The following is an 8,912-nucleotide window of genomic DNA, read 5'->3' as shown; positions in this document are numbered from 1 at the left end:
CACCTCTCTGGACTTTGCTTCCCCAGCCAGAAAACCACAATAATAACCCACTTCACCTCCAGCACAGATGGGTTGTGTAGCTTGAAAACATACGAAGCTTATAGACTGTGAAGCACTAGACCAGTGGTTCTCAGACCTGACTAAATGTTAGGACCACCTGGGAAGCTTTCAAAATTCCCTATACATGGCCCACTCCCCAGAACCAGTTACATCTGAACGTCTCAAAATACCAGGCATTACTGTTTGTCTCCCCAGGTGATTCAAATATGCAACTGGAGTTGAGAGCTATTGCCCTGGACCAGTGGTTCTCAACTGGGGGTCATTCGGTGCGCTCCCCACCCTCAGCTCCAGGGGCATTTGGCAGTGTCTGGAGACATATTTGACTTCACAACTTGGGTGCAGGACACAAGGCATCTACTGGTTAGAGGCCAGCGATGCTGCTGAACATCCTGTGTTGCACAGGACAGACAGCTACCCACAACAAATATCTGGCCCAAAATGTCAGTAGTCACAAGGTTGAGAAACCCTGCCTTACACAACGTAAGACATGTTTGTTTGTTTGTTATTATAGAGATCATTTCCCTAGCCTAGACCAAGGAAATGAAAACCCAGAATTGCCTGAGATCTTGGAGACCCCTGCACCTTTGTGGCCTGGTCTCTGTCCCTGAGGTTAGAAAACTCTGTAAAGACCATTCATTCATCACACAAATATTTAATGAAGGCCTATTATGTGCCAGGCACTGATCTAGTGCCATACATTTTGGGCATCTGGAAATGTTTGGAACACCAAGAGTTCCCATCCATGCCAAGTATTGAGACTCCCCCATCAGACCTCCACCCACAATACATAAATGCCTCCCCCAACAGTTAGACCCTGGTGCAGGTTCAGAGTTATGGTGCTGTTAGCATGAGTGTGCATGGAAGGAGCAATTGTGGCCCCACCCTCAGGAGCCTCTGGTCCCAAAGGAAGATTCAGCACCACTGTGATTGAATAGCTTGAAAATTGGGATCAATCTTAGTGGGCAGTGGGAGCCACAGGAGGTTTTTGAGCAGGAGAGTGACATGATCAGCCTTTGAGGAGAATTAATCTGGCAGCCATTCTCTCTCTTTCTGAAAACAGAAACAGTGAGAAATACCAGTTAGGAATACCAATTATCATTAAGATAGTCGTATTTAATTCAAACTTCACTTCATATGAAACTAATCTTCCCAAAGAAATACATATAAAGTGAGAGTAGCATTTCTTATTTTCCATAAATCTATAATCACAGAAACATGCTTTGGCTTTAATGCTGCTTTTCATTTTCTCATTGCTACCCAAAATTTTGCAGAGGGCTTGCTCCTGAATTGGCAGCATCGTGGTGGTTGTTTGGCCTTCTTGGTGGCATTTTCACGCCTCTCAACCTCCGGTCCAAAGCTGCTGGTGGTAGCTCCATTTTTGGAGCACTACTGCGAGCTCCACCACTTAACCAACACTTGGATGCCATTGTTATGAGATATAAAAAAAGAGTTTCAATTCTAACAGTGCCTGATAACATAACCAGGCACTACTAATGGAATCACTCACTGACCTTCCAAAGCACGGCAACAATACCGTGATGCCCACAGCAGCTGACAGAGGATAAGGTTGCGTATTTATCAGCTCACCTATCACTGCTAGGCTGTGGAAATCGTTACCATATCTCACAACTCCCTGGGTCTGCCAACTTGGAAAGTATGGGATTTTTGACATTTTGAACTGAAGCTCACAATATTTCACAATATGCTCTAAGAGAGAACTTATTAATATATTTACATCACATAATTTCAAATTTTCAAAAAACAGGACTGCCATGTGGAGCAACTCGGGCAGGAAGCACTGGGACCCCAAGGTCCTTCAAATGTCATTCTCTGGGCAGCCTCCAAAACCATCCCACAAGAAAATCCTAGCAAGGTGAACCCCAAGAACCTCTCTGGAAGCCCTAATTTATAATCTCTGTTTCAATTAACTAGGACACTTCTACTATTACTTTCAGGAGCAAATTAAACAGCTCAACACTGCGCGGCAGTTAAATTCTGCTTAACTCTGCTAGGTGTCCCTTATCCACACCAATACTGATGGGAGCAATGCCCCCATGCCACCTCACCCCCACCTGCAGATCTGGAGCTCTCAGAACCCTGAGTTCCCAGGGGCTTCTCCACCTCCTCAGCCCAGCCCCACATCCCACACTGAACTGGGGACTTGCAGAGCTGAGGCAACATAGGTGGTGGGGACCTGCGAATTATCCACATCGCAGGAATGGGCTTTCTGCTCAGAGGGAGTTGGGACAAGGATTGGGATGGCTGTCCCTTTGTAAAAAAAGGGATTGGTTGGCTCTGAGAGGGACACTTAACAATGATGACATTCCCCATCCTCCCTCCAATTATCAAAACAAACCCACCAGTCCTTCAGAGACATGTTTGGGGTCCTCCTTTCCCCTCGCCAATAGCCCGCAAGATCCTCCCTTCTGAAAAAAAAAAGGGAATATAAATGTATTTATTATCACTAATCTGTATACTTAAAAATGATAAAGATGGTAAATCATATATGCATATTTTACCTCAATAAAGCATTTTTTAAGAAGACTAAAAAATAAAAGATCCCCTCTTCTTTGAACTCCAAGCCTCTCAAGAGTGATCCTGGCCATCTCCCCTTTTTGAGACAGACTCCCCAATAAAGAAATTCTAGTTCAGATAGTTCAGAATTACAAACGTTGTGGATTATTTAAATGGCTACATATAACAAGTTAAATACTTTAGCACACAAAAATATAACGTATTATAATTAGGCGGTGCTAGTTCCAAGATACTTATAAGGTTTATAAAATTTATGAATTCCTAGTGTATCTGATGCAGTCTGGTCCAATTATGGTGCACAAGTTTAAAGGTGGAGAATGAACTTAATACTGTCTCATCACTGTCTCTTTGCAACCTTCATGTGTAAGTCCATTTGGAGATAATGTCAAGGGTTGAAAAACCCTTCACGAATGTGATGTCTGGGCCAAATGGTTCTTCTTCCCCAGCACTGCACGCCCCCATTGGAGGCCCTGTTTGAAATCCTAACACTTAACTCTAATTCTTACCACTGTCTTAGACACCCCTCGTGGACATCAGTCACATCTGTGGCTGCCCACCGTCTTGTGAACAACCTTCCCACGTCTCGGGAATTTCCTTCATTAGGAATTCCATCCCTCCCGGGCATCAGTAGGAGAAAGAACTCGCTTTCCCAGCCTACCTCGCAACCACACTCCAGGCATGAGGCCGAGCTCCCCTCAGTTAGATGCAGCCCAGTGAAGAGATTTAGAAAGAGAACTCTGTGAAGAAGGTGGATTGTGCAGATTTGATCCTTTGGAAATGGTGGCAGCAGAGGGATTGGCTCTGGAATGGCAGCAGTGGTGAAGCTTCTGGCTCCTGGTGTCCAGTTTCATGGACACTATCTACACTGGCAGAGGACAGTAAGTGGCACTGCAGGGTAGATTGTACATTGCTTCATGGTGCATCACTTCCAAGCTCGATTCTAGAGATTGTGGGATACCTATTCTTTTTCCACTTAAACTGGAGTAGGTTCTGTTTGTAATAAAGAACAATGACTGCCACACCATTTGGCGTGTATCTGCCCATCTCATAACCCTCCCCTGTTCTCTGAGACCAGTCCCTCACGCAGGTGCTGAAGGAGGAGACTGACAGGCTGCACAGCTGTGCTTCCCAGCCCAGCCGCAGCCATAGCTGATTGGACCAAGGGTAGATGGACACCTGACTCATCAGGGCCAATCAGATCTGTCCTGGGAATCGGATCTGAAATTCAGGGATGCCGGTCAGTCTCTGCTGTTGCTCAAATTGAGGACCCAGAGCCTGGGGCGAGGACAGTGAGAGGAGCGATTTTTGTGTCCTGTGTATGGAAAGGCAGAGACAGCATTTCTGCAAAGAGAAAAACAAAGCAAATGAGCAGAGAGAGCCTGGGAAGTCAGCTGCTATGTTCCCGGTGGCTTTTCGGATCTTGAATGTGACAATCCTTTGTCAGACCGAGTGACACTTCCCAAGAGTTATTCCTGTAACCTCACATCACATTTCTCTTTCAGGCTTAAGCCAGCAGGGTTTTGTTACTTTAAACTAAAAAGGAATCTTTTCTAAAATAGTCACTCATTCTGTGCTTCTTGAGATTTCCTTAGGTGGTTGTCTTGTATTGCTATTGTCTTCTATAATGTTTACATAAATATAACACCATATATAATATATATTTATATACTTTTTTATTTTATACATATAATAGATGTTTTATACACAGTCATTTGGGGTCGTGTGTGAGTACCACACTTACCATACCTCCACAATACATACCCACTCATTTTCCTGAAGTAATTATATCAAATTTTTTTTAATTACTGCAAACGCATGGTAACTTGTAAACACGGTTACCTCTAAAGAGTGACACTTAGAGGGCTAGAAAAAAAGCATGGCATGTGAATTTACTTTTCACCTTATATCATGTTATATCATTTAAGTCATTTAAAATGAGAATATATCCTTTTCATAATTAAGAAAAGTTAACTCCTAATGAATTAATGGGCTGAGGCAATGATCCTCAATGGCGTTAGTTTCACAAAATAGAGAATCAACCAGATGGTGTTTGTGCCTCCTATACAACGCCACCTGTGAAGTGGTCCTGCCAAGAGATCAACTCCGAGCCTCATCCAGTCTTTGGATCCAGCTACAAATTTACAGAAAATACAAGGACAGAGGGACATGTTAAAGGATGTTATGGGGATGCAATCAGTAAAATGTTGACTGAGAACCCCTACAAGACAAACAAAACAATATTTTTCTTCAAAAAATAAATTTCAAGGAACAAAAAAAAGGTACTGAGAGGGAACCTACTGTCTTAAGGGAGGCTCAGGAGACATATCGACTATTTTACTGCATAGCTTTTATTTAAATCCCAGTTCAAACAAATGAATGGTAAAAACAAAATAAACTAAAACAAACAAAAGTATGAGATAATTAGGGAAATTTGTTAAATGACCAATATTTTATATTACTGGAAATACTGTACTGCTAAATTTTTAGTGTGATAATGGCATTATGGTCATGTATTTTAGGAGTTCTTATCTTTTAGAGATATACTCTAAAATATTTATGGATAAAAGGGTATAATGTCTGAGATTTGTTTCAATATAATTGGGGAGGGAAGAAGTAGCAGGAATGGAGATAAAATAAGACTGGCCGCAAGTTGATAAATGTTGAAGCTGAGTGATGGGTATATGGCATTCATTCAACTATCCTGTCTGCTTGTGTAGATGTTTGAAATATTCGATAATAAAGACTTTTTAAGCTAGTTAAAATAAATAAAATTTAAAATAAATAAATGAGCCTGCACAAAATCAAACTCCATCTGGCTTCACTATGAATATCCTTGCAGAGCTGGCCAGCAGGGTTAGCCAGGCACTTTTTATTGTAGATCAAACCACAGAAAGTGCTGCTTCTCCTCTGGGGGAGATGGAAGGTGGAGCTACTTGGACGTGGAGGCTGAGAAGCTCTAGTGCGCTCTAGTCATCTGGTCTCCCTCAGCTCACGGATGCTTTGGTCTCCAGGGCTGCACTGGGAACCATGGAGCCAGCATCATGGCTACCATACATCTCCACTCCATCCCAGCCAGCTTGCTCTACTACCCACCTGCAGCCAGCTTTCTCTGGCATAAACCATCCACGTGGACCTCTATAGACAAGGGGATGTTGGAAAGAGTATGGAGATGATGGATCATCCAGAGCCAACTTCAGATTCAGGTACTCTGAGAAAATGAGAGTGAAGTCAATGGCGTGGCTCTCCAATAGTCCAGCAGCAGCAGTGAGGGGCCATAGCAAGGCAGCATGATGGAGAGGAGGAGCAGTTGCAAACAGCAATGCTAAGGGAGAATGCAAAGGACTTACCGAATGATCAAATATGGAGGGAGAGGAAAGGAGAAGAATCCAGAAAAAAATTTCTCATCAAGTACCAGCCAGTGTATATCCTTAATCTCCTTCTGTCTTCACCATCAGTGCAGCGGACCACTGCCAATTTGCTTGTCGCACATCTGTTCCCCTTCTAGTATTAACACTTGGTCCATGAAGTTCAGATAGGATCGACTTCCCTTGCTTCCAGCCATTTCCACACAGCACACAGCACAGACCTGGCCAATCCAATTTAAGGTCCCTGGACTGGGACAAGTATATAATCTTGGGGTTTTAGTTTAACTACTGGGAAAGAGATATTCTTTATCATTTGGGAATACCAAAGGGGTAGAGTGTCAGCCTGGAGCTGCTGAGAGCCATCACATGGATGGGGCCTGGCTGAAATGATGCCTCCATGGAGGAAAGCAGAGGCAAGAGATGAAGAAGTGCTTCATCATTTGAGCATCAGGATCCAGCCCTTCCTGAAGCCACCCTAACCCTGGACCTTTTACTTGTGAGCCAACTTGATTCTTTGTTTTTCCTTAACTAGCATGAGTTGGGGTTCTATTACTTGCAACTAAAATAGTCCTAATATAACAATATTATGAGATAAATATTATTACCCTCAAGGTCCTGATAAATTGAATCTCTGAGTATTTAGCGAAATTGCTTAAAATTATGCACTTACATATGTCAAAATAGGATATTCTTTCTTCCTAACTCCTTTCTTTCTTACCTCACTCATCTCTTATTGCAAGAGGTTCTTTGGAATACTGAATAAGAAGAGATTTTTGAGAGCACTGAGGTTATATAAAAAGATGCAGGCTCAGTATTAACCAGAGAAAGAGTTTTCTTGAGGACACTTAAGTTTTAAAATTGAAAGGAACTAAAGCCCCCTCCAGTCATGCCAAAGGCTTGTAGGATTGAATCTGACACCCACCACACCCACTGCCACACACAAACTCACCACTTTGATGTAGATCCTGGACCCTAGGGATGAGGGTTAAGAGGTGAGGGGAGCAGAGTATTAATAAGACCAAGTAGGTGAAGCCAGTGGAGACCTGGTGGAGAAGGGAGCTGGGGTGGTTTTAAAATATTTTGGCAAATTCTTTGACACACCTTACTTCAAAAGGTAGAAACTAATTCCCTTCCTCTTGAATGTGGACTGGTGGCCAAAGTGATGGCATGTGACTTCGAAGGGTAGGTCATGAAAGGATACAGCTTCCTCTTTGCTCTCTCTCCTGGACCACTTGATCTGAGGGAAGCCAGCCACTAGGTCATGAGGACACCTGAGCAGCCCTGTGGAGAGGCCCATGTGGAGAGCAACTGAGGCCTCTCACCAACAGCCTGTGAGCCACCATTTAAAGAAGATTCTCTAGTCCAGCTAAGCTACTCTCAAATTCTTGACCCATAGAACTGTGATATAGTAAATGTTTGTGTTATTTCAAGCTACTAAGTTTGGGGGTAATTTATCCCACAGCAATGGATAACTAATACAGGAACTCTCAGATACACAATCAGGATGGCCTCCGTGTGGACTGACAGGGTCTTGATGGGAACCAGGAAAGACCACTGTGCCCAGTCTTCTGGACTCCATGTGGCTGGCATATCTGCTCGGATTGCAAGACTTCCTTTCCACTCCGTAGGGATTTACAGGCAGAACCAAGAGGTAGCAGCATTGGAATTGGCACCTGGGTCTTAATGATGCCAAAGATTATGCCCTTCCCATGAGGCCACATTTCACAGCCTGAATGCCAAAAAGCTAGAAAAAGGGGGCACTGTAGCAGAGGTGGGGGGAAGAGCTAACAAACCTCAGCCTATTCTGAATCCTAGAGAAGCCAGGAATTAGAAAATACAATAAAATGATGGTTCTCTTAGAAATCTAATTACTTAAAACCCAGTGAAGATGCGATTAAAGTAGGGCTTGAGATGGGATCGTACTGGATTAAGGTGAGCCCTGAATCCAATAAGATTATCCTTATAAAAGACAGAAAGAGACACACACAGAAGGTGGCTATTTAAATATGGAGGCAAAAATTAGAGTGACATGTTTACAAGACAAAGAATGCCAGAGATTGCTGGCAACCACTAAAAACTAGGAGACAGGCACTGAACAAATCCTCCCTCAGAACTCCAGAAGGAACCAACCCTGTCTTCACCTGAATTTTTTGACTTCTGGCCTCTTGAACTGAAAGAATAAATTTCTGTTGTTATAAGCCAAAATACAAAAAGCACCAAGACAAACAAGAACAACAGCAACAAAAAAAACCCCAATGAAATAAAATAAATAGATGGGAGCAATGTCAGATAACAATTTCAAAATGGCCTTAAGGGATTGAGATGTCCCCCTGGTGTCTTTTGTTCCTCCGTAAGTGTGTATTGGTCACTGCTCATCTCTGGGGCCGTGGCTGGGCCATTCACAAAGGAAATGTTACATCAAGGCCAGGGGCCAAATGATTACCCTAGACAGTGCCCCAGGAGCTCACTGGCATATAGAGGGCAGTGTGGGATGCAGCAGTCTAGAAAGACCCCTCGAAAGTTGGCTGGATATTTGGAAAGGTAAAGGGGGAAATTTCTAGCAAGCACAGATATGCAGTCCCAGGCGGAGTACATTGGGCTGGTCCACTGTGTGGGGAGATTATCAGGGGAAAGAAATATCTTCAGACTTTTTGCTTATAGAAGAGGAACCTGAAGGGACCAATGAGCCTTAACGCAAAGAAATGCTCTTAGATGTTGCATGACATCTCAGACACCATGACAAGTGGTTGGGGAGAGAGTTTAGGGAAGTGCCTGTGCCCATGGTGGCACTTTAACTCCTGTCATATAGCATGTGCCCTCCTCATTTGGGTGTTTAAGGTCCCTAAGTCCCTTCTCTGAAGATCCTGGACACGCCCTTTCTGTTTGAGCCAGACTTGTCTACTAAAGTGAATGTGATGGTTTCTGAACTACACTATTTTTCTTCCCATTTTC

This window comes from Propithecus coquereli, unplaced genomic scaffold, assembly GCF_000956105.1.
Source record: "Propithecus coquereli isolate 6110/MARCELLA unplaced genomic scaffold, Pcoq_1.0 Scaffold12, whole genome shotgun sequence".
NCBI lineage: Eukaryota > Metazoa > Chordata > Mammalia > Primates > Indriidae > Propithecus > Propithecus coquereli.
Note: the sequence above shows the minus strand (reverse complement) of the source record.